This window comes from Heloderma suspectum, chromosome 14 (assembly GCF_057233095.1).
Source record: "Heloderma suspectum isolate Gila_16-S chromosome 14, 16-S_ref, whole genome shotgun sequence".
NCBI lineage: Eukaryota > Metazoa > Chordata > Lepidosauria > Squamata > Helodermatidae > Heloderma > Heloderma suspectum.
The window spans coordinates 8,196,771-8,223,839 of record NC_139471.1 but is presented as its reverse complement, the minus strand read 5'-3'; the positions used below and the strand labels follow the sequence as shown (position 1 = coordinate 8,223,839).

Genomic DNA, 27,069 nt, shown 5'->3' with positions numbered 1-27,069 from the left:
TTCAGTCGTGTCCGACTCTTCGTGACCCCACGGACCACAGCACGCCAGGCCTCCCTGTCCAAACCGGGGGTGGGGGAAGAGGTTATGCTGATGTAAACGCAAGCCAGGTATGTTGCGGTCGCTAGGGTTCCCCGCCGTGTACAGAAACACCTTGAAAAACGCCTGGCGGCCTTGCGGATGGCAATGCCCGAACCCGCTCAGAGCTGCCACTGACTCGAAAGCGTTCTGCGTAGCCAGATCCTGCTGTGGAGAAACAGTTCCTCTGGGGCTAGGCCTCGGCTCCCACGACGGCTTGCGCTGCGCAGCGCACCGCGTAGCCTCATCGCTGCCGCCTGCGCGGCTGTGGGCAAAACCTTGGCCAGGAGGACATAAGCGGAGCCCTGCTGGGTCAGACCAAGGGTCCATCGGGGTCAGCATCCTGCTCCCACAGTGGCCAACCAGCTGTGGACTGGGGACCCACCAGCAGGGCAGGAGCGCAACAGCGCCCTCCCGCCCACGTTCCCCGGCGACTGGGGCACAGAGGCTCGCTGCCTCCGGGCCTGGGGGCAGCGCACAGCCCTGACTGGGGGCCGCGGGCACCGCCCTCTGCGGCCCTCCTCCACGCCCTCCCCCCTCAGGCCAACGGGCCGCCAACGGCCACCTGTCAACGGCCGCGCGCCTCACGCGCTCCAACCCGCCCCCGCCCCCGCCCCCGCCCCCCGGCAGGCCGCGGCTCCTGCGCATTCGGCGCTCCTCCGCGAAGGCCCGCCCTCCGCCCGCCGCGATTGGCGCCGCCCGCGCCGCGATTGGCGGCGGGGCTTGTCAGTGCCGTCGCGCCCGCCGGCGCTCCCCCTCGCAGCTTTCCTCAAATCCGTCTCTCTCTCTCTCCCCCTCGCCGCCGCCGCCGCCGCCGCCCTCCCCCCACAAGCGGCCGGGCTCGGCCTTGTCGTCGTCAGCAGCGGCGGCTGGCGCTGCGGCGGCGGCGGCGGCCCGCGAATCCGGCCCGCTCTCTTCCTCCTTGTCTCGGTCGGAGGAGGAGGAGGAGGAACCACGGGCAGCCCGGGGCAGCGGCAGGTGGGGCCGCCCCGCCCCCCGGCAGGTGAGAGAGCGGCGCGCGCCCCGATTCCCCCCCGCCGCCGCCGCCGCCGCCGCCGCCGCTTTTCTCCACGCGCCGTTACCTCAGGGCCGAGGCGCCGCCCCCGCCCCCGCCTCGCCAGCCCCGGCGCGCCCCCGCCTCGTACGTGACAGGTGAGGCTAATTTTTACTCTCCCCCCCCCACCCCCCGCGCGCGCTTTCTCTGCCGAATTGCGCGCGCCCTCTTCCTCCCCCACGGGCGAGTGAGAGGTTGGCAGCGCCCCCCCCCCCCGACCCCCGTTTTCCAGCTCTGCTTCCCTGCCTCCCATTTAGGAAGAAAAACACTGTTGGTTTATATATGCAATACGTATGGAACGTGTACGTTTATATATGGGTGTGTGTGTGTCTGTATCTCGTGTGTGTGTGTGTACACACACACACACACACACACACAATTTATTCGACTTATAAATTGTATCCTTAGCCTACTAGGCTCCTGGGGTGATGTATAATAAAAAAAAATCATCTTCTGTATATGGATACAGATGTACAGCTCCCCCCCGCCCTGGTTTTCCAGCCCTGGGTCCACAGTGACGCCTCTCTGGTGGCCCCTGCCTCCCATTTAAGAAGAAAAACACTGTTGGTTTATATATGCAATATGTATGGAACGTGTACATTTATATATGGTGTGTGTGTGTCTGTATCTCGCGTGTGTGTGTGTGTGTGTGTGTATATACACACACACACACACAATTTATTCAACTTATAAATTGTATCCTTAGCCTACTAGGCTCCTGGGGTGATGTATAATAAAAAAAAATCATCTTCTGTATATGGATACAGATGTACAGCTCCCCCCCACCCTGGTTTTCCAGCCCTGGGTCCACAGTGACGCCTCTCCGGTGGCCCCTGCCTCCCATTTAGGAAGAAAAACACTGTTGGTTTATATATGCAATATGTATGGAACGTGTACATTTATATATGGTGTGTGTGTGTCTGTATCTCGTGTGTGTGTGTGTGTGTATATACACACACACACACAATTTATTCAACTTATAAATTGTATCCTTAGCCTACTAGGCTCCTGGGGTGATGTATAATAAAAAAAAATCATCTTCTGTATATGGATACAGATGTACAGCTCCCCCCCGCCCTGGTTTTCCAGCCCTGGGTCCACAGTGACGCCTCTCTGGTGGCCCCTGCCTCCCATTTAAGAAGAAAAACACTGTTGGTTTATATATGCAATATGTATGGAACGTGTACATTTATATATGGTGTGTGTGTGTCTGTATCTCGCGTGTGTGTGTGTGTGTGTGTGTATATACACACACACACACACAATTTATTCAACTTATAAATTGTATCCTTAGCCTACTAGGCTCCTGGGGTGATGTATAATAAAAAAAAATCATCTTCTGTATATGGATACAGATGTACAGCTCCCCCCCACCCTGGTTTTCCAGCCCTGGGTCCACAGTGACGCCTCTCCGGTGGCCCCTGCCTCCCATTTAGGAAGAAAAACACTGTTGGTTTATATATGCAATATGTATGGAACGTGTACATTTATATATGGTGTGTGTGTGTCTGTATCTCGTGTGTGTGTGTGTGTGTATATACACACACACACACAATTTATTCAACTTATAAATTGTATCCTTAGCCTACTAGGCTCCTGGGGTGATGTATAATAAAAAAAAATCATCTTCTGTATATGGATACAGATGTACAGCTCCCCCCCGCCCTGGTTTTCCAGCCCTGGGTCCACAGTGACGCCTCTCTGGTGGCCCCTGCCTCCCATTTAAGAAGAAAAACACTGTTGGTTTATATATGCAATATGTATGGAACGTGTACATTTATATATGGTGTGTGTGTGTCTGTATCTCGCGTGTGTGTGTGTGTGTGTATATACACACACACACACAATTTATTCAACTTATAAATTGTATCCTTAGCCTACTAGGCTCCTGGGGTGATGTATAATAAAAAAAAATCATCTTCTGTATATGGATACAGATGTACAGCTCCCCCCCACCCTGGTTTTCCAGCCCTGGGTCCACAGTGACGCCTCTCCGGTGGCCCCTGCCTCCCATTTAGGAAGAAAAACACTGTTGGTTTATATATGCAATATGTATGGAACGTGTACATTTATATATGGTGTGTGTGTGTCTGTATCTCGCGTGTGTGTGTGTGTGTGTGTGTGTATACACACACACACACAATTTATTCAACTTATAAATTGTATCCTTAGCCTACTAGGCTTCTGGGGTGATGTATAATAAAAAAAAATCATCTTCTGTATATGGATACTGATGTACAGCTCCCCCCCGCCCTGGTTTTCCAGCCCTGGGTCCACAGTGATGCCTCTCCGGTGGCCCCTGCCTCCCATTTAAGAAGAAAAACACTGTTGGTTTATATATGCAATATGTATGGAACGTGTACATTTATATATGGTGTGTGTGTGTATATATATAGTTGGGGTGATGTACAATAAAAACATGTGTTATATAAATAAACACATGTATCAAATGTTTTTTTATATATACACACATACTATATAATAATGTTTGTAAAAACATGTTTTTCTTATGCAATTTTCATTAATCCCCTTGAGACTTATGTGAAGGGTTGGTTATATATATATTAGGTTGGATCCAGATTTATTCATATTGGATCATACACATTTTGCGTATATAAACCATTGATGGGTCTACAGCAACATAAGTCCCATTAAGGCAATGGGACTTAAGTTAGTCATGACTTATTTAAGCCCCTTTGATTTCAGTAGGTCTGCTTTGAATATGACTAAATCTGGATCTAAGCCATATTATATAATTTTATATAGACCTTTCTTTATATAGAGATAAGATATGTGTATGATAATTAAACCTATACATTCTGCCTTTCACGTAAGCCTCAAGGTGGCATGAATTGCATAATCATGTGTATGTGTATAAACTACTTATTTTATATTGCTAAATGAAGATGCATATTAAATTAAATAGTTTCTGTATGTGGATGGCTTATATACACACATCAAACTATTCATTTTATGTATTTCTATGCATGCAATTTAAATATAGGAGTTTAAAAAGGGGAAAGAAATTGTAATAGGAAATATTTTGGGGACCTGAGGACAATAATAAGAATATACAAATAGTCTGACTAGATCTCACCAAAGGTCCATCTAGTTTGCTGTCCTACTTCCAAAGTGTCATGCCAGATGCTTCCAGGAAGCCCACAAGCAGGACATCAAGAGCCCTTGTCCTTTGGCTCCTCCCCCCGTCTCACAAGATCTGATATTTAGATGAATACTACCTCTGAACTTGGATGTTCCATATAGCTATCAATGCTAATATCTCAGTGGCTATCTTTCTCCATGAATTTGTCTAATTCCCCTTTAATGCCATGATGAGAATGATAATATACATGTAGCGCTTTAGAGTGTTCAGTATCTTAAGATACATTTTCTCAGGATGCATGCAAGTAGACTCCTTCAGCCCATTCTATACAGGTTAATCATCATTCTGACAAGAATAGTTCCCCACCCCTCTTGTCACAGCCTTAAATCTTGGGTAATACAGGCCATTCTATGTGCCAATAGCTGCCTGCTCCAAGATGTGACATGTGAAAAGAGCCTACCATTCAAATAATAGAAAGTGTTCCAGTTTGCTGCCCTTCATCAGAGCCTCACCTTGGATAGCAACCATTCATATGTACAGATTGCTATTTCTGTGCCCAGAGGTCTTTCCAACATCTTACTCCCCAACTGTGATGTGGAGGAAAGCCCCTACCATCAAAACAGCATGCTTGTCAATGCCAGAGCAAGCATTGTTTGGCACCTAATTGATCCATTTGGGCTATCCCATAATGCACAATATGTGAGGTTATCCCCATGTCCTTCCTGAGAGTACCCTTTCTCCCCCTGCCAGGATAGCGTTTTCCCCTCCTTTCTCTTGAATGACACCCACAGCCTTTATAGCAATATAGGTCACCTCCCAATACGTAACAGGTGAGGAATCTCCACTGCTGTGGACCCTCCATTACCTCTTAAATGAATCTTTCCCTTCAGTTGGCACACTTCCTTTGGGTTGTACCCAAACCCCATTTGTTTATGTAGGTTGACATTTATGTGCCATAGAGCTCTACCCTTGTTATACTTCCAAACATGGCAGTTGAGGAGGAGTGCCTACCAATCTGATAATGAGCTCCCTACCCTTTTCATAGTCATTGCACTTGGCAGTATGCATATATCATTGATCAATACAGACTACATCCTCCACACCTCAAGATGTGAGGGCAGTCTACCTGTTACTGTCAGAGTGTGCGTATCCATCTCACTGAGAGTTCCCCCATCCAGTCATCAGACCTTGCCACCTTGAACAACACCTGCTTCCATTTCTCCTGCTACCTCCATTTCAGAGTATTCCAGTCTCTGCCTGCCTGCCTGTTTCTCTCTCTCCCCCTCCCCATTCTACCTCTGACAGCTAAGGAGAACACTCAGTGAATATGGATGCCCATCAATGCCAGAAAGAATGTCACTCAAAAAAATCACAACTCTTTCCTCACCGCTCTCCCTCTGACAGGTAGATCCCAGACATGTGTCACTCTCTCATGCTTAAGGTGAATTCTCAAGATAACTCTTTTATCTTCTTAATGCTGTCTTCTGGTTCTGTTATTAGAATTATTATTTTTTTTAAACCCTTTTTACTTCCATTGGTTATTAACTCTTTTAAGGTACCTGAAGCAGAAAATCCAACCTCATTTCCAGTTTTGTAATAACTAATTGACATTTTGCCACCCTATATTAGCACCTGAAAATCTGTTGCCTGAGGTGACTGGCTCTTAGCAAGGCTAGCTCCTGTAAGTCTCACATCTCAGTCTCCTTTTCAGCGAAGAGACAGCTCCCTATCCATTCAGGTTGTCCTTTTTGCTTGCTGTCTATCTTTCCACTTTCCAATGACAGGAGAGAAGCAGATTTTATCTCTTATATAGAGCCCCATTACCATCTACCTAACAGGATTTAAGTCCTCTTTCTAGATTGAGATTCTAATAATCTTACTGGAGCCATGATAATAAATTGAGTTTGATGTGAGATGGGCATTGACTAACTCTAGATTAAATGATTTGAGATTTTCGGCTTCTGCCATATAGCTTCCAGCTCCTTATGCAGCACTTTCAATCAACAAATAGGGCTAGTAGTTTTTAAGATGAGAGGTGCCTAGGCTCAAGCTGGCTTGGTAGTTATGCCCTCTGATTTAGATGTCTGCTCCATGTAGTTACTCAGCATCAGAGAAAAACGAACTTGGCACATTTTAGCCTGTGTTCTGCCTCATGCCCTGATGTGTGAGGACTTCTGACTTTGCTATTGTGATGTGTAACCTGAATATTTTCTTAATATAACAATTTTCTCCCCACCAATGCATCTATCTCTGTCTCCTGCTTCTATGTGGTGATTGGTCTGATTGATAAATCATCACACACACACACGCACATTGTTTTCTGAACTGCCCAGAGACTTTAGATAATGGGTAGTATAGAAATGTAATAAATAAGGGAGCAATCCTATGGCCACTAGACACTGTCTAGAGGACCATAGGATTGTTTGGTTTCTGGGAACTGAGGTCAGAGCCAGTGCTCCAGCTTTGGTTCCCAGAAACCACGCTTCCAGCCCCCTCCCCCACCCCCTTGTTGCTGGCGCAGTTCTCTTTGCGCTGGCTACCTCTCTGTGCTTGGAAATGGAATGCAGAGACGGGGGAAAGGAGGTAGTCCTGGTGGCAGAGAGGGGAGGAGACCGCTGAAGCAGCTTTATGCAGCTTCCTATCAGGTCTCCAGGCCCATTCCTTCCCCGAAGTCATGCTTAGACAGGTGAAATTGCCTGTCTAGGCAAAAACGCAGGGCAGCTGGAGCACGGAGAAGAGGATCTCGTCTGTGCTCCAGCCGGCCTGCATAGGATAGTCACCAGCCTCCAATTTTGGAGGCTGGTGACTATCCAGATAGGATTGCGCCCTTAGTCAGTCTCTGTCTCTGGCTTTCTGTATGTGTGTGTGTGTGTGTGTGAAATTTTACGGAAGATAGGTGATGGGGAGGAACAATGGCCATTGATAAATGGATAACACATAACTGAGTAATTGTTTACTCTTGAAATGTGTATCTTCTTTTGGGGGGTGGGAAGCACAGAAGTGACAGTGATGGCTATTAGCGTTTTACTAGATCATGGCTACAAACATAAAAGCTGTTATGCCAAATTTCCATGAGTTGTGTTCACTGAAAAGATAGGTTAGAAATCTCAATTTGGCTTCTAGAATGAGTATTTATAGGATTGTCAAAACAATAAAATATTTGTCATAAACATACCTGTGTTGTGTGATAGGATAGTGTGCCTCCTGGTAATAATATTTTCCACCACTCCTCACATGTCCATTATTTGTTCAAGATACTTGAGACTGCTCCAGATTTATGAAACAAAAATGCAGTCTTTGGGTATTAGGAGCATCCACAACCTTCCTTATTGTCAGCTTGCAGTAGCATTGGTGATCTTTTAAAATCTCCACATTCTTATTTGGAGAGTAAATAATGTGCATATTCAATGAGAGGGTCTCTTTGGAATGTGGATGTCCAGACTTCAAATTATGGTGATATTGTGTGATCAGCGTTGTATGTACTTTCCGTTTAGTGAAATTGTTGAGCATTTTGATGCCTTTCCTATAAGACGGGTGGGCAACAGGCAGCCCACAAGCTGTACCCCCCCGTTGACCCCCCTGAAGTAATAATAATAATAATAATAATAATAATATAATTATTATTTTTACAAAGCAGCTACGGAGTGCCAAACAGGGCAAATTTAACTTGTTTGCTAGAGAGTGCTAAAAGAATTAAATTTAGCTTGGAAACAAAGTGAATTTAATCCTTGTAGTGCTACAGAGCATTTTTATTTTTTATTTTTTGTTTGTGTGGGTGGTGCCCCACAGACTGCATGGTGCCCTGCGAAGTGCAGCCTGCAGCGGGGTGTGTATGTGTGTCTTGGGCCAAAAATGTCCCCCGGACCTCCTGCAGTTGCCCATCCCTGATATAAGGTGAGAGAACTGATTCAAACTTATTTTGAGTAGACTTGTTTACAGTGTAGTCTTAGTTTCTAATTGCTGTAGTTCAACAGCATTGGACAGTTTACATTTCCTGTCCATTTGTTGCATTATTTTTAGAAGTCATTTTGGGACATCCTTAATTTTTTGTAAGAGGAGGGTGGGGTGAAACCTTTTTTTGGTGTAATTGGGTAGTAATGGTGTGAATTTTAAGAATCTTCAAAGTATCATCAAAACTGTGAGTAAAACCAACACAAGTCCTACTTAGAGTAGACCCATTAAAGTAAATGGGACTTAAATTAGTAATGACTAATTTAAATCCCATTTACTTTAATGGGTCTACTCTTAAGTAAGACTTACATTGGCTTTTGCCCAGTGTGTGCCATATCTTATTGTTGTAAATCATCCTGGAATTAATTTTGATGAAGGGCAGTATTTATCTATTTTAATAAATAAAATGAGAAGAAAATGATGGTGGCACATGGTTGGCTTAAATACTTTTTACAACTAGATTGGTTGGTGAGATTTTGGGTATAATTTTGAATCAGGATATTTAGTGTAATGTTTGGTCTCTTATGAATGCATGCATAAGTTGACTTTGGTCTTTCCGGTCTCTGGTGGGGGGCTAACTATTTAGTACTGTAAATATCTCTGCATATTATTGCTGATGAAGAAACAAGTACAGAGCTTCAAAAACTATTCACAACTACCATTTTGAAGTGTGTGTGTGTGTGTGTGTGTGTGTGTGAAGATTAATGTTGTCTTTTGGATGCTCTTGATTCATCAGTATACATTCAGGGCCAGAAATATTGGAACAAGGATAACTGTTTTGGCACTTGGCCTCTGTACACCACCACATTGAAGTTGAAAGGAAACACCCCCAGATGGGAGCGAAGTCAGGACTTTTAGCTGTAATTCAAGGGGGTTGACAAAAGTGGAGCACTAGCCATTCAGGAAATACAGTCAGTGGCATACACCCCACCCCCATCATTGGTGGCTCATAAGTAATGGAACAAATGGCTGACAAGCAGCTGCATGGCCAGGTGTGGCCTGTTTCCTGGGTACCCCATGACCAATCAAGCAGTTTAAAGGCCTGGAGGTGGTTCTGAGTGTTACATTTGCATTTGGTAGCTGTTCACTGGAACTCCCAACATGAGGTCGAAAGAGGTGTCCATGCCAGTGAAGGAGGCCATCATTAGGCTGAAGAAACAAAATAAACCCATCAGAGAGATAGCAAAAACATTGGGAGTGGCCAACACAACAGTTTGGAACATCCTGAAAAAGAAGGAATTAACTGGCTAGCTCAGCAACAGCAAAAGGCCTGGAAGACCACAGAAGACAACTAAAGTGGATGACCGCAGAATTCTGCTCATGGTGAAGAGGAACCCTTTCACAACATCTAGCTAGGTCAAGAACGCTCTTGAGGAGGTAGGCATGTCATTGTCAACATCTACAGTCAAGAGACGGCTTTATGAATGTAAATACAAAGGCTTCACAACAAGGTGCAAACCAGTGGTAACGCTCAAGAACAGACGGGCCAGATTAGCCTTTGCCAGCAAACACCTAAAAAAGCCTGCCCAGTTCTGGAATAAGAGTCTTTGGACTGATGAAACCCAGATTAACTTGTGCCAGAATGATGGGAAGAGAAAAGTATGGAGGAGGAAAGGAACAGCTCATGATCCAAAGCATACCACATCATCTGTCAAACATGGTGGAGGCAGTGTTATGGCATGGGCATGTATGGCTGCCAATGGAACCGAGTCACTAGTGTTTATTGATGACCTGACTGCTGATAAAAGCAGCAGGATGAATTCTGAAGTGTATAGGGCTATACTTTCTGCTCAGATTCAGCTGAATGCTGCCAAACTGAAGGATGCCGCTTCATACTGCAGATGGATAATGACCCAAAACATACAGTAAAAGCTACCCAAGAGTTTCTCAAGGCAAAGAAGTGGGTTGTTCTTCAATGGCCAAGCCAGTCACCTGGTCTCAACCCAATAAAGCATGCTTTTCACTTACTGAAGACAAGACTGAAGGCAGAAAGACCCACAAACAAGCAGCAGCTGAAGGCAGCTGCAGTGAAGGCCTGGCAAAGCATCTCAAGGGAGGAAACTCGGCATTTGGTCATATCCATGGGTTCCAGACTTCAGGCAGTCATTGACTGCAAAGGATTTTCGTCCAGGTATTAAAGGCAGTCCTTAAGTTTGAAATGATGTTGGTTTGTTCCATTACTTATGAGCCACCAACGATGGGTGTGTGTTTATGCCACTGGCTGTACTTTCTGAATGGTTAGTGCCTCACTTTTGTCAACCCCCTTGAATTACAGCTGAAAGTCCTGACTTCGCTCCCATCTGGGTGTGTTTCCTTTCAACTTCAATGTGGTGGTGTACAGAGGTCAACTGCCAAAACAGTTATCCTTGTTCCAATATTTCTGGTCCTGACTGTATATGCTTCATGCCAAACATACATTTCCATTGTTCTAAGTGTGTGAAAATAGTTATTTGTATCTTATTAACTTGCAAATACATAATACTTAGATTTTATATTGTTTAAAGTGTTCAAAATGCTTCATATAGATTCTCAGTAATCCTTACAACAACCCTGTATAATAGATTAGTAAAAGAATATTTCTCCTCTGCAGTTCTATACATCTAATATGCACTTTTCTAACGAAGCAGTTTATATGTAGCTTTTTTCTGTATTAAGCAAGTTTAACTCTTGTTCTAGTTGAATTTTGCTTTCTGTTTCCTTAGTCTTTCATCTGGATTAAATAAATCCATGAAATGTTTAAAGAGTAACTTGCTGACCAAATGCAATGCAATTTTGATTTTAAAAACTTTAAATATATATGGGAAGCTGTTAATCCTCACCGACTTAAAACAAGTTGAAAATAAATAATAGGCATAGTACAAAATAACTTTCTATTTGAACTAACACTTTTGCTTTCAGCACTGGAGTAATGTTTTTGAGCAATTGCTGTAGCAACATGGTTTGTGACTATTGGTATAAGTTGAGAATTGTTTTGTTGACTTATTTCTTGGTATATGTTTCCCTCAGATGATTTAAATATGGCTTTTACTTCTGTTTGGCATTATGAAGAGGTGCAGGAGATGCTTTTTGAAACATGAGATGCAGTTGACTGGGAATATCTCAATTACAAACCCATTTCGGAGTGGCATTGCATTCATTGATGCTCTTGTCCACTACCAATGCATTGTGCGATTGGCATCATTAAGCTGCATCCACTTGTATGTTTGCTGAAGAAGCCATCAGGGCCATGCTTGAAGACTCAAACCTTTGGTCCAAGTAAACCTGGAAATAATGGCACTTAAGATAAGTCAAACAAAGGTTGGTTGTGATTTTTTTTTAAAACAAAGCCATTGTGGTTCAAGCACAGTACATAATGGCTGTGTTTGCACAAAACACTAAGCCATGGTTCATTTTACCCATGGTTTGTTGCTTTAGCTGTGACTAGGTTCATGCAACCTGACAGTATGGGTTGTCGGTGAACTGTGGGTTGTTGTGTTGTGTAAACCCAGCTGCGCTAACAAGCCATGGCTTCTTAACCACAACCAACCCACAAAGAGAACCCATGGTTTGTTGTTGGGTTGAGATCTGTGGGTTGTTTGTGGTTAACAAGCCATGGTTTGCGCCTGGGTGGGACAGCCCACACTCAACCATTAGTCAGCCTTGAGTGCGGGTTGTTGTGTTGTGTGAACCCAGTCAATAACTAGCTAGTTTTTAACAAACCACCCCCATGTGGGAAGCAGGCCAATCACAAAACAAAACAAATACATAATAAATACAAGTATAAATAAATTGGTGAAGAATGTTGTGCTCTTTTTACCTAGTGTGTAACCTTTTGTGTACTGCCAGTTCTGGAGAATTGAGTACTTTAGCTTAAAAGCCAACCAAGAATGAACATGGGTTGTTATTTTTTTGTGAAATATGAGTATTATTATTGGAGTATCTTGGCATACAGAAATAGATACATGAAAGAGCATGTTGTAATATGACAATTACATCCTTTGGCTGATTTTCTAGAGCAGTCTTCCCTACCTGGTGCCCTCCAGATGTGTTGGAATACAACTCTCAACATTCCCCAGCTAGTATGGCTGGCTGGAGGATGCTGGGAGTTGTAGTCTAACATATCTAGAGGGCACCAGGTTGGGGAAGGCTGTTACAGAGTGATGCTCTATTGTGTGAATGAGCATTCATGAAACCTTGCGATAAAAAATCTGCTAAACAGCAGATATCCAGACTTTTAACTGTGGTTGATGAGATTGTCTGTGAGCAAACTGCTTGAGTTGTCCATTAGCGTGATATGGGAATATTACTGACTCAATACATTGGGCAGTATCCAATGGTAATATTCTGCAAACTCAAATAGCTCTAGCAGAGCTCCACTGAATCTTTCCGTTGCTCAAGTGGTTGTCCATTATGTGTGCGCAACTGGTTGCTTGAGCAGTTGTGCAAGCAGTTGCAAAAAGTGTCATACGACACGTTTCACAATGGGTACAAGCAGTTGTGCAACAGGTTACACAAGTGGAATGTGCAACTGGTTGCCCAACGGGTGCAAAGCAGTTGTGCAACTGGTTGTGCAGTGTGTTGCACAATGAGTGCAAGCAGTTGTATGGCCAGTTGCACAATGGGAATGCCTAATATGTTGCACAACATGTTGCAGAACGTGTTGCACAAGAGTTATGCAAAACTGATCGTGCAACCATGCTTGTGCAAATGTAACTTTAGTTGGATTCTTGTGCATAGTTCAGAACCTAGTTTCTGCTAGCACAACGTCATTTGCGGTAATGGAATGACACACTTGGATATTGCCCATTTACTTGGAAATGAGAAAGTGATTTTAATGGAATTTAGTACAAAGAGAGTCAGGATTGGAACCTAAAAAAATCGTAAGGTAGTTGTGGCCTTAAATCTGTAGAATTAGGTCCTTAGTACAGTGTGTATGCCCCTTCATGGATCACTGCCTTGTTGTGGCGAAGGGGCTTATATGCAGAGTACATCATGAGAAACGCCGGGTTGGATGAATCACAGGTCGGAATTAAGATTGCCAGGAGAATTATCAACAGCCTCCGATATGCAGACGATACCACCCTAATGGCAGAAAGCGAAGAGGATCTCAAGAGCCTCTTGTTGAGGTTGAAAGAGGAGAGTGCAAAAGCTGGTTTGAAACTCAACATTAAAAAAACTCAGATCATGGCATCTGGCCCCATCACTTCCTGGCATATAGAAGGGGAAGAAATGGAAGCAGTGACAGATTTTACTTTCTTGGGCTCCACGATCACCGCAGACGGTGACTGTAGCCATGAAATTAAAAGATGCTTGCTCCTTGGGAGGAAAGCTATGGCAAACCTAGACAGCATAGTAAGAAGCAGAGACATCACCTTGCCGACAAAGGTCCGTCTAATCAAAGCTATGGTTTTCCCAGTAGTAATGTATGGCTGTGAGAGCTGGACTATAAGGAAGGCTGAGTGCCGAAGAATTGATGCTTTCGAACTGTGGTGCTGGAGAAGACTCTTACGAGTCCCCTGGCCTGCAAGGAGGTCAAATCAGTCCATCCTAAAGGAAATCAACCCTGAGTGCTCATTGGAAGGACAGATACTGAAGCTGAAGTTCAAATATTTTGGCCACCTAATGCGAAGAGAAAACTCTCTGGAAAAGACCCTGATGCTGGGAAAGACTGCAGGCAAAAGGAGAAGGGGACAGCAGAGGATGAGATGGCTAGATAGCATCACGGATGCAATGAATATGAACTTGAGCACACTCCGGGAGAGAGCGCAGGACAGGAACGCCTGGCGTGCTATGGTCCATGGCATCACGAAGAGTCGGACACGACTGAACGACTGAACAACAACAACAACAGTGTGTATGAAACTGAGCCATATTTATACTGTAACTCTTAATCATCCATTCTTATAAGTTCCACTAGAATTGGCAGGACATTTTAAATGTGTTTAGAACTAGGGTGCTGGAAAACTTTCCCTTCTATTTAAATCATGAGTTAATTTTAAAGAGCGCTCATTCAGTCAGTATTTATATACAAAAATATAAATATACAGTATTTATATTTATTTTACAAAACAATTTATATAGCAATTCTCTAGACACTTACCAGGGAATAAGTCTTATTGAACTCACTAGGAGTTACTTCTGAGTCGACATTCATAGAAGTGCTTGTTCAGTCGTGTCCGACTCTTCGTGACCCCATGGACCAGAGCACGCCAGGCCTTCCTGTCCTGCGCTGTCTCCCGGAGTGTGCTCAGGTTCATATTCATTGCATCGGTGATGCTATCTAGCCATCTCATCCCCTGCCGTCCCCTTCTCCTTTTGTCTTCAGTCTTTCCCAGCATCAGGGTCTTTTCCAGAGAGTTTTCTCTTCGCATTAGGTGGCCAAAATATTTGAGCTTCAGCTTCAGTATCTGTCCTTCCAATGAGCACTCAGGGTTGATTTCCTTTAGGATGGACTGGTTTGACCTCCTTGCAGTCCAGGGGACTCGTAAGAGTCTTCTCCAGCACCACAGTTCGACAATAGAAGTGCACTGTTACACAATTTTAGTCTTTAGTACATGTAGCATTATTTTTTAATTGTAGTTTAAAGAGAGTGCTTCAAAGTACACCTTGCACTATAATCTATTTAATAATCTCTTGATTTTTATATTAACCTGTCTATTGCATTTTATTCCCTGATGAGAAATAAACGATGGCATATTAACTTTGCTGTAGCCAGTTAGTTATTAGACCATGTAAACATTGGCTAATCTGTTTTAATGAAAAAGGAGTTGTTTGTATTGGCAAGAATAGTATGTTTGAACCATCACTGTAGTGATTTAAAGTTATGGAAAGATGAAGCTACTAAAGCATGTCATCCAAACTAACATTCTGTTTGTTAGAAACATTGTAAATATTAAAACACTGATACCCTCACTCCTAAATGTATTTTTTTAGATAAGTCCCGCTGATACAGTGGAATTAGGTTTAAGAATTCCATTAAAAGATTTGATCAATTCACAGATCAAATACTGGTTAAATATTGTAAAATAATAGTCAAGTATTTTAATATTTGTTAGAAAAAAATATGCTTTATTCATTAATGGGTCTGGTACTTTTGCTAATTACAGCAATGAATTAGTTAATGATAGTGATGAAATTAATTTAAAAATGGTAACAAATTATTATGCTTTCATTGTTAGGTAACGTTTCTGTAACATTTCTGTTCCAATTTGAGATGCTTGCAGTAGGTACCAAGAGCTGGGATCATGGGGAGAGATACAGGCTGAGACTCAGACCCCTTTAAAATTATTTTAAAAACACCTTTATTTAGATAGAATGCAGTTAAATCAAACACATTCACTTTCTCATTCATTCAATCGTTACCCAAAGCTGGAGGAAACAACTGGGAGGCTACCCCAACCGAGTGCCCAGAAGCAGGAGCCTTTTTGAAATGGTAACTTTTAACCCATTCATTCTATGTTCAAGCCTCAGGAGCCCATTCATTCTATATAGATTTAGCATAACACAATTATGCCAGGTGGCTAGTTGGGGAGGCTTTACTGTGCTGCTAGAGTTGCCCCTTCCTAACAAATATTGTCATGAAATTAAAATGGTAAGTTGCTACCACCACAATGGCATTCTTGGCTTCATGGACAAATGCAATATGTGACTGTGCTCAAACAACAGGAGGTCAGTTGACAGACAGTATTTCATGGTGAATTGACTGACATGCCAGTCCTCAATGTACATAGTTGGAAGAAAGTCCTTTGAAATGAAATGAAACTAGCAATGTAATATTTCGATGAGGAGATGGTATAGACTAAATCCTGTTGTGCCAATGATTCCCAAAGATATATCAGTGTTGGGGATCTGTGCTGCTATAGCACTATGGTTACACTGGCCCAAGGGCCAAAGTGTGTGGTGGAAAGGAGAAGAACTTGGCTGGAATCGTATGCTAATCCAGATCTTGTTCCTGCCACCATGATAGGATAACCTTATGTTGGCAAAAGAGGTGATTTAAGCTAAAATGTTCCCATTAAAATCAAGGGAGAACAAAAAAACCCTCAACAACCCACTGCTCTTCTACTTCCTCCTATGTTGTCTCCACAGTCACTGTGGAGGATAGTATGCCAGTTAACTCTGCAGCCAGTCACTGCAGACAATCACTGGTATATAAACAATCCAGGGAACACACATCTTGGACAGGAAGGTGTTTGTAGAGATGTGAAGGCCCAGAAAAAAATGGAAAAATTTGGGAAAACCTATCCCCCCCCCCCCCCGGACCATTTTTGTGTTTTTTTTTGAAAAATTGAACAGCTTTGGATTATGAAATATTTTCTTTTAGAATTTAAGAGAATGTGTTTATATATTGTTAGCCAGCCTTTACTCCTCCCAAATGATTTCTAAAAGCTATGTATTAAGAAGGCATTTATAGAAAGACTAAAGATGTGAAACGTCTGGAAATAATGAAGCTGTGGGGAAAATGTTTTTTAATCCTCTCTGTAAGACTCCTATCACAGTTATTTCTTCCATTCCTTATTATAATAATTCCAATTGTTGTTCTAATGTATCTTTTACTGATAAGCATGTAGGGATGTTCAAAGTCAGGCTCAGTTTCCCGGCATATGAGTAGAATCACCATATAATATAGAAGAAAATGAACATTCTTCACAGTTTGGGTTTTGGTCTACAGAGTCCTGTGTTCCTGGGCTTGTTCTGGTTAGAAGTTGTAGCAGTCAGTTAATGTAGTTCTAATCTAAAACCCACATGCGAGAAAAAAACACTGTAGGTTATCCTGCCACTGTCACCAGATGCAATGGAACAGCATGTGAGTTATCCCACCTATGTTTCTTTTTAAAAAATTAACTTTGAGGCTTGAGTCTATAGAACTCACTGCCACAGTTTTTAATGAAGTTCTGGATTAGACCTCACCACTAGGAAATGCTGCCTCAGCTATAAAACCTTTTAATCTCTGGCACTAGAATAAACTCTATCTAAAAAAAAATCCTTCAGCAGCCTGGTTCCTATGGCATGGGGTGAGATTGACACTACCACTAAACAAATAAATAATCTGATAGAGCTGAATAGAGACTAGGTTTACGGATGCACATTGGAACAGAAGGCTAATTTTTCTTTTGCTTCACAGTCTCTCTTTGTGTTTCACTGTTACAAAGCAGTGTTCTTCCTTGACTTTATCAACTTTATAAATTATAAATATAGAAGGCTTATTTGTCTCCTAGTTTGTTTTACAACTTAGATGTGTGGTGTTGCAATATTTTATGATAGAGATCTATTACATATGTATTTTCAATAACCTTATATTTTAAGAAATATATCAAAAGATTTTGATCACATAGGACAGAATAAATGAGCCCCTGTCGGCAAGAGGGTTGAGAGTAGAAAAAAACCACTCCTGTTATTGGACAGCTTGGCCTTCAGTGAAAGAGATCCCACAACACAATGCACATCTGTGTGCGCAAATTTACATTGCACTGCTCAGGAGACAGTATGCAAATCCTATAGTAATATTATAAACCAGAAAGATGACATTTTTCTGGTTTATAATATTACTAGGATTTCCAAAATCTCTTTTTCTCTCATTTCTGTATTCTTTTTCTCTCCTGGTCTTAACACTCTAGGCAGGGGTAGGGACTGTGAGGGGAATATACATGCCATAGTTCTGTTGCCTTGTCCTAGTCAGGGAAACATGCTGGCGCTCTGTAATGTCTGCCAGTCCTCCTTCCTCATTTTCTGTCCTTAATGTTGTGAGACGAAAGGGAAGACTATAGCCCTGATGTGTTTCCCCAACTGAAATGTACAGTGCTGTGGCAGGCTGCTGAAGGATTTTTTTTAGATAGAGTTTATTCTAGTGATAGAGGTTAAAAGGTTTTATAGCTGAGGCAGCATTTCCTAGTGGTGCACTGAAAGAGCACTGTCAGGACAAAATGTACATATTGCCCCAATCTTATTTATTTTGAAGGTTTATACCTCACCTTTCAAGCAAATGATCCTCAAAACTACTTAAAACAGATTGGCATAATACAAAAAACCCACACTTACACATTTCACAACCCAGCAGCCCTTAGTCCTTTGGCTCATGGCAGAAGCCGGAGTGTGGGCTTCCCTGCAGTTTTCCAGTCCCAGGACAATTGGCAACTGGAGCAGAGTATTCCTCCTGGCAGAAAGGGGGAAAGCAAGCTGTCTGTAGGTACTCCTTCTCTGGGTGATGGCTGTAGTGAGGCTGGTCTTCTGTATTTGTTTGTTTGTTTGACATAGGATATCTGAGGACCAGTTACATTATATAATAGAAAAAATCAATTTGCCATTAGTAATCTCTCATTCATTATGTTCCAAGTTTCTTTAAGTGGTTCCACTAGGGTTTTCACAGTTAATATTTGTTCATCCCTTCCTCAGCACTGAATTAATTTAGGGTGCAGTTCTATGGGGATAGGACTTGGAGGCGACTGCCTATCCAATGAAGGGCAGGAGAAGCACGGAGGGGATCATCCCCTCCGCGCTTCAGCTGCCCTGCATTTGCGGCTACACAGCCGATTTCGGCTGTCTAGCCTCAGGAAGGTGGAGCGGGGGAGGCGGCTGCCGGATGACACATAGGATGTGTCATACCAGCATTTCCGCTTTCCCTTCCCCGGAATGCCCCCTGGAATGCCCTGCTTTTGCTGCTCCGCACTCCCCTTCCGAGTGCGGAGTGCAGGGCTGTTCCAAGCTGCCTGCAAGGCAGCGCGGAGGGGGGGTAAGGTCGGTTCCCGGAAACCATCATATCCTATGGCTGTCTAGCTGCTGACTAGTGGCCATAGGATTGCTCCCTTAAAGTCTAACACACATATTTGTTTCCCTGCTTATACTTTTAGAAATATGTCATTTTCCTTTTTATAAAATGTAAAAAAAAGCCTTAACTGAGGTGTTAAGTTTCCGTATCTTTAAATTTGGTGTAAAATGTTGCTATAACATGTCACATAAAGTAAAATATAGTAATATCTTTAGTAGTAACTGAGCAACAGTCTGGAAGGACAGTTAGATTTCAGACCTCAACCATGTTAACAGGGAAATCCTATAAATGTCTACTCAGGAGTAAGGCCCATAGAGTTCAGTGGGACTTATTCCCAGGTAATTGTGTATGGGATTGCAGCCTACGGGCACAACCCTATGCATATTTAGACAGAAAAAACTCCTGCAGCTCCCAGCATTCCCCAGCTGGCTGGGGAATCTGATACTAAGATAACTGATTTACCTTGGTGAGAAGATAGCTCTGGCATCCTACTCCTAACAATTTTCATTTGTAAGTCCAGTGCATGGGCATATAATAATGGTTACTATTTGTGGATAAATGTGCCACTTTTAGGTAGTCTATAATGACAGGACAATTTGGTTCCTGGACAGGGATAGGTTCTTGATGGATAGATAGGCTGCCTTTGGGGCATAGTCTGTTTGGTCCCATCTAACTGTTCCGGGTATTTTTTAATGCAGGAAGATTAGCCCAAAGATTAACCCAAATCCTGGTTGTCAGTTTCCAGATTAGCCTTTTTCGCTGCATAACAAGTCAACAGCTGTTGCTATCTTGGTCTCTGGCACTTCCCCAGACTTTTGTTTGTTTGAAGGAAAGGAAAGGGAAAGGTTCCTCCTGTGCAAGCACCAGGTCATTACCCTAGAGGGATGCTGCTTGCGCTGGCGTTTTCATGGCAGACTATAGCAGGGTGGTTTGCCATTGCCTTCCCCAGTCGTGACTACCTTTCCCCCAGCAACCTGGGTACTCATTTTACCAACCTCGGAAGGATGGAAGGCTGAGTCGACCTGAGCCAGCTACCTGGGACCCAGCTTCCGCTGGAATCGAACTCAGGTCATGAGGAGAGTTTTGGTTGCAGTACTGCCACCTACCACTCTGCGCCACACGAGGCTCCTTGTTTGTTTGAACTCTCCAAAATTTCCAGCATATAACTTAACTAACTCACTAGACTTGAGAGTGCATCTTTTGCCATGCTTCTTTTGTCAGAGTCCAGTCTTAGGTCTAAATTGGATGAGATGCCATTCACACAATTAGAAATTGTGTGAATGGAGTTTAAAAAGTAAATTATAGGTTCGGAGGGTCTGATTCAGATTGAGACCCTGGTGTAGGGGTTGTTGTTGTTCAGTTGTTCAGTCGTGTCCGATTCTTCATGACCCCATGGACCATAGCACGCCAGGCCTTTCTGTCCTGTGCTCTCTCCCGGAGCGTGCTCAAGTCCATATTCATTGCATCGGTGATGCTATCTAGCCATCTCATCCTCTGCTGTCCCCTTCTCCTTTTGCCTTCAGTCTTTCCCAGCATCAGGGTCTTTTCCAGAGAGTTTTCTCTTCGCATTAGGTGGCCACAATATTTGAGCTTCAGCTTCAGTATCTGTCCTTCCAATGAGCACTCAGGGTTGATTTCCTTTAGGATGGAGTGATTTGACCTCCTTGCAGTCCAGGGCACTCGTAAGAGTCTTCTCCAGCACCACAGTTTGAAAGCATCAATTGTTCGGCGCTCAGCCTTCCTTATAGTCCAGCTCTCACTAGGGATGGCAGAGAATTCCGCCATGGATCTCGGTGAGGCCAAATGCCAGTGCATTCGGCCCCCTGAAATCTGTGGCGGACCGGCCTGCCCCCCCCCCCCGCGGATCCCCCCGGGACGAGACTTACCTGGGGCGGATCGTCCAGGCGGCGGCGGCTCCGGTGGCGGCTGGTCTTCCGACTGGCTGCCGCCTCTGCCATTTGTCTTGTCAGGTTTTTTTGTTTTTTTTTTACAAGACGTGATAGGCTACATAAAGACTTACGTAGCCTATCACATCTGGCTTAAAAAAAAAAGAAGCGTACCCAAATGACGGCTACGGCCGCTGCCATTTGCGTTCCTTATTTTTGGCTGTCTTAGTCTACGTAAATATTTACATAGACTAAGACGGTGAAAATAAGGGGAACGCAAATAGCGTAGCGGACGCTATTTGCATTCCCCCTTATTTTCGCCGTCTTAGTCTACGTAAATATTTATGTAGACTAAGACGGCCAAAAATAAGGAACACAAATGGTGGCAGCCGTAGCCGTCGCTATTTGCATACGCACGTGTTTTTGTTTTTTTTTTAAGTCAGGCGTGATAGGCTACGTAAGTCTTTACATAGCCTATCATGGCTGACTACAGGGACGCAAACGGCGGCGGCTATGGCCGCCGCCATTTGCATCCCTCCTAGCCAGCGGCTGGATGTCTGGCTGCTGGCAGAGCCAGCTGGCGGCTCTGTGGAATCCCTGCGGAGCGGAGCCGGCCGGGTGGCCGGCCAGGATTCCGGGGGGGGGGGAGGCGCGCCGCACCTCCCCCCTGGTGAGGATTCCCCCCCCAGCGGAACCCGGCGGAGCCAGGTAAGGGGAGTTTCGTACATCCCTAGCTCTCACAGCCATACGTTGCTACTGGGAAAACCATAGCTTTGATGATATGGACCTTTGTCAGCAAAGTGATGTCTCTGCTTCTTACTATGCTGTCTAGGTTTGCCATAGCTTTCCTCCCAAGGAGCAAGCATCTTTTAATGTCATGGCTACAGTCACCGCCTGCGGTGATCTTGGAGCCCAAGAAAATAAAATCTGTCACTGCTTCCATTTTTTCCCCTTCTATATGCCAGGAAGTGATGTGGACAGATGCCATGATCTTCGTTTTTTTAATGTTGAGTTTCAAACCAGCTTTTGCACTCTCCACTTTCACCGTCAACAAGAGGCTCTTTGGATCCTCTTCGCTTTCTGCCATTAGGGTGGTATCGTCTGCGTATCTGAGGTTGTTGGTAATTCTCCCAGCAATCTTAATTCCGACCTGTGATTCATCCAACCCGGCGTTTCTCATGATGTACTCTGCATATAAATTAAATAAGCAGGACGACAATATACAGCCTTGTCATACTCCTTTCCCAATTTTGAACCAATTGGTTGTTCCATGTCCGGTTCTTACTGTTGCTTCTTGACCCTCGTACAGGTTTCTCAGGAGACAGGTACGGTGGTCTGGTACTCTCATCTATTTCAGAATTTGCCACAGTTTGTTGTGATCCACACAATCAAAGGCTTTAGCGTAGTCAATGAAGCAGAAATAGACATTTTTCTGGAATTCTCTTGCTTTCTCCATGATCCAGTGAATGTTGGCGATTTGATCTTTAGTTCCTCTGCTTCTTCGAAACCCAGCTTGTACTTCTGGTAGTTCTTGGTTCACATAGTGCTGAAGTCTAGCTTGTAGGATTTTGAGCATAACCTTGCTGACATGTGAAATGAGCGCAATTGTATGGTAGTTTGAACACTCTTTGGCATTGCTCTTCTTTGGAATTGGAATTTAACTGACCTTTTCCAGTCTTGTGGCCACTGTTGAGTGTTCCAAATTTGTTGGCTTATTGAGCGCAGCACTTTAACAGCATCATCTTTTAGGATTTTAAATAGCTCAACTGGAATACAGTCATCTCCGCTAGCTTTGTTGTTACTAATGCTTCCTAAGGCCCGCTTGACTTCACTCTCTAGGATGTCTGGCTCAAGTTCAGTGATTGCACTATCATGGCTATCAGGGACATTCAGATCTTTCCTGTATAGTTCTTCTGTGTATTCTTTCCACCTCTTCTTAATCTCATCTGCTTCTGTTAGGTCCCTGCCTTCTTTGTCCTTTATCATGCCCGTCTTTGCACTAAACGTTCCCTTGAGATCTCTGATTTTCTTGAAGAGATCTCTAGTCTTTCCCGTTCTGTTGTTTCCTTCGATTTCTTTGCATTGTTCATTTAAGAAGGCCTTCTTGTCTCTCCTTGCTATTCCCTGGAAATCTGCATTCAGTTGGGTATACCCCTTTCTCCCTTGCTTTTCGCTTCCCTTCTTTCCTCAGCTACTTGTAAAGCCTCATCAGACAGCCACTTTGCTTTCTTGCATTTCTTTTTATTTGGAATGGATTTCGTTGCTGCCTCCTGAACAGTGGTACGGACCTCTGTCCATAGTTCCTCAGGCACTCTATCAGGTCTAATCCCTTAAATCTATTCCTCACCTCCACTGTATATTCATAAGGGATATGATTTAGGTCATACCTGAATGGTTTAGTGCTTTTCCCTACGTTCTTCAATTTAAGCTGAAATTTCGCAATAAGAAGCTCATGATCTGAGCCACAGTCAGCACCAGGTCTTGTTTTTACTGACTGTATAGAGCTTCTCCATCTTTGGCTGCAAAGGACATAATCAGTCTGATTTCGATGTTGACCATCTGGTGACGTCCATGTGTAGAGTCGCCTCTTGTGCTGTTGGAAAAGAGTGTTTGCTATGATCAGAGTGTTCTCTTGGCAAAACTCTATTAGCTTTTGTACAGCTTCATTTTGTACACCAAGAGCATGCTTGCCTGTTATCCCGGTGATTTCTTGACTTCCTACTTTAGCATTCCAATCCCCTATGATGAAGAGGACATCTTTTTTTGGTGTTAGTTCTAGAAGGTGTTGTAGGTCTTCATAGAACCCATCAACCTCAGCTTCTTCGGCCTCAGTGGTTGGGGCATAGACTTGAATTACTGTGATGTTGAATGGTTTGCCTTGGATTCCTACTGCTGTCATTCTATCGTTTTTGAGATTGTACCCCAGTACTGCTTTTCCCACCCTTTTGTTGACTATGAATGCTACTCCATTTCTTCTAAGGGATTCTTGCCCACAGTAGTAGATATGATGGTCACCTGAATTAAATTTGCCCATGCTTGTCCATTTTAGTTCACTGATTCCCAAGATGTCGATGTTCAATCTTGCCATCTCATGTTTGACCACCTCCAGCTTACCTTGATTCATTGACCTTACATTCCAAGTTCCTAAACAATATTGTTCTTTACAGCATCGGATTTTCTTTTCACCACCAGACACATCCACAGCTGAGTGTCCTTTCGGCTTTGGCCCAGCTGCTTCACTCTTTCCGGCGCTACTTGGAAATTCCCTCTGCTCTTCCCCAGTCGTATATTGGACACCTTCCGACCTGAGGGGCTCATCTTCTGGCGTCATCTCTTTTAGCCTTGTGATACGTTCCATGGGGTTTTCTTGGCAAGAATACTGGAGTGGGTTGCCATTCCATTCCAGTGGACCACATTTTGTCAGAACTCTCCGCCATGACCTGTCCATCTTGGGTGGCCCTGCACGGCATAGCTTATGGCTTCACTGAATTATGCAAGCCCCTTCACCACAACAAGGCAGTGATCCATGAAGGAGGGTGAAGGGGTAGGGGGACTTTAACCTTCAATCTAGATTAGGCCTCCTAATCACTTGCTATTTGCACAGGGGAAAACTACCTCCCATTCATTCAAATGGGACCTTTTTTCTCAGTGCAAATTTCAGGTCTTGGAGAGGGGCCATACATAGCTCTGTGGTAGATCTCATGCTTTGAATGCAAAATATCCCAGGTTCAATCCCTGTTATCTCCCAGAAAGCCTGGAAAAACTCTTGCCTGAAACCTTGGAGAGCCGCTGCCAGTTAGTGTCAACAGCACTGGGCTAGGTGGACCAGTGGTCTGATTCAGTATAAGGGAGCTTCCTATGTTCCTATGACCAGAGTGTGGGCAAAGGGTTAAAGCTTCCTTACCCAAGCACCAGGATTCCAGTCGGAATTTGGGCCCTTGCACCAAATCTACTTTTTAGAAGACATTCATGCAGTGGCCAATTGCATCCCATCTACTGTAGCCCTTAGCTTCTCTTTGGCTCTTCTGCACCCATCCTGTTCTGCCTTTATCCTTCATCCCACCATCTGCTTTCTCTGTTTTGCTGTCCTTCCCTGATCTTCAGCAATGCTTGTTATTTCACCTTTTTGGTTTGTTGGGTTGCCTTCACTTCATTGATCCATTGTGCACCAAGTAGAAAAGCTGTAGGAAAAAATGTGATTGAGGCTAGTTCAAGGCAGCCTGTTAAGCCAGAAGCAGGAGAGATAGATAGCTATCTGCTTTAGAGCAGGGGTAGGCAGAAAGTAGACCTTCAGATGTTTTGGACCTCAGCTCTCAGAAGCCTGAAACTGAATCCTGGCAAGACGGAAGCCCTGTGGGTGAGTGGTTCCTGAGTCTGGGAGATAGGGTCATTGCCTGTTTTGGATGGGGTTGCACTCCCTCTGAAAGATGAGGTGTGTAATTTGGGGGTACTCCTAGATCCATCACTGTTGCTGGAGGCCCAAGTGGCCATGGTGGTTTGGAGTGCCTTTTACCAGCTTTGGCTGGTTCACCAACTACGACCTCTCCTGGACAGGGATAGCTTGGCCACAGTGGTACAGGTGCTAGTAACCTCAAAACTGGATTATTGCAATGTGCTGTATGTGAGGCTGCTCTTAAGGATGCTCCGGAAGCTGGAGCTAGTGCAGAACGCAGCAGTTCAGATGTTGTTGGGAGCTGCCCCTTTTCAGCATGTAACTCCTTTGCTGAGGGAACTGCACTGATTGCCTATTCGCTACTGGGCCAGGTTTAAGGTTTTAGTACTAGTTTACAAAGCCCTAAACAACTTGGGACTAGGATACCTGAGAGAGCACCTTCTCCCTTCCCAACCTGCCCGGTCACTGAGGTCATTGGAGGGCATGCTTCTGGTGGTTCCACATGGACATATGGCCCGATTGGAGTCCACCAGGAGATGAGCCTTCAGTGTGGTGGCCCCCTTTCCTTGGAACTCCCTGCCCCTGGAGGTCAGTTAGGTACCAAAACTGTATTGTTTCCTGAAAACAGCACTGTTCCAGGAGGCATTCCTTAACTGATCAGCCACGGTTTTTATTGGCATTGGGTTTTTTAAAAGTATAATTTTGATATGGTGTTTTAATTTTTTTAGTCTTTTACTATTTCACCTTTTATGTTCACCCCTCCAAAATTTGTTTTAGATATGGAGTGGTATACAAATATTATAAATAAATACATACATACATACATACATACATACCTTGCCAACATTGCCAGTGATTAGGAATGCTGGGAGTTGAAGTCCAGAAAATCTGGAGATCTGCTTTGTGTCCACCCCCTGCTTTAGAGCATTCAAAGTATTTGACATACCTTATTTAATAATCCTCAGAACAACCTTGTAAAGTAGATGGTATTGTCCCCATATTGTAGCTGGGAAGACTAAGGTAGAGAGAGTGCCTTGTATACAGCCGCTTTGTAAGTTCATGACAGGGAGAGCACAGTCCTATCGGGATAGGTGGCCACCTCTGAACTCGGAGGCAACTGCCTATCCATTGCAGGGCAGGAGCAGCGCAGAGGGGATCTTCCCCTCCGTGCTTCAGCTGCCCTGCATTCTTGGCTAGACAGGCTGTCTAGCCATGGGAAGTTGGAGCGGGGTGGTGGTGGATGCCGGACAACGCATAGGAAGCGTCGGAAAAGCACTTCTGCCCTCTCTGCCCTGGCCCGCCCCAACATCCCATTTTTGCTGCTCCGCACTGCTCTTAGAAGCACGGAGTGCGGGGCCAGCGTGCACTGCGCAGATGGAAAGGATGGAGGTCAGTTCTCAGGGAACTGACCTATCCTATGGCCGTCTAGCCGCTGACAGGCAGCCATAGGATTGTGCCCTAAGTTTATGTATTTTATTGCTGTGAGCTGCCTTGGGAGGGCTTCTGCTCTGAAAGGCAGCCAAGAATTTTTAATAAAATAAATAATAAATAATGACAGAGGTGTGATTAGAACCGAGGACTTCCTGATTTGTAGCTTACACTCTTAGCTGCTGGGTTACACATGGTTACTCAAAAATTACACTTTTGGTCTAACATTGTAGCACATTTTATATGAAAGATGGTGGCATAATATAGTTGCTATAATCAACTCAATATTACAGCACTTGCTTAGTAAATGCTGTTTTAACAAGTAATTTAGCACTATGCTAATTCAGAGAACAGCAGATTGACTGTAGGTCTAGAAATGAGACAAACATAGTCTTAAATGTAATCCCAAGAGATTAATGTGTTTCAGTAAAAACA

At 44.0% G+C, this 27,069-nt stretch overlaps 1 protein-coding gene across 3 annotated transcripts in view; it reads left to right on the top strand.

Annotated features, from left to right (window-relative positions):
- Positions 1-806: 806 nt before the first annotated feature.
- The window catches only part of RALGPS1 (Ral GEF with PH domain and SH3 binding motif 1), a 310,289-nt gene continuing 284,026 nt past the window's right edge, over positions 807-27,069 (top strand). For all 3 annotated transcript variants that reach the window (XM_084821508.1, XM_084821507.1, XM_084821506.1), the window contains exon 1: positions 807-1,227. The gene's annotated coding sequence lies outside the window, so the exon portion shown is untranslated. The remainder of the gene's footprint in view (positions 1,228-27,069) is intronic.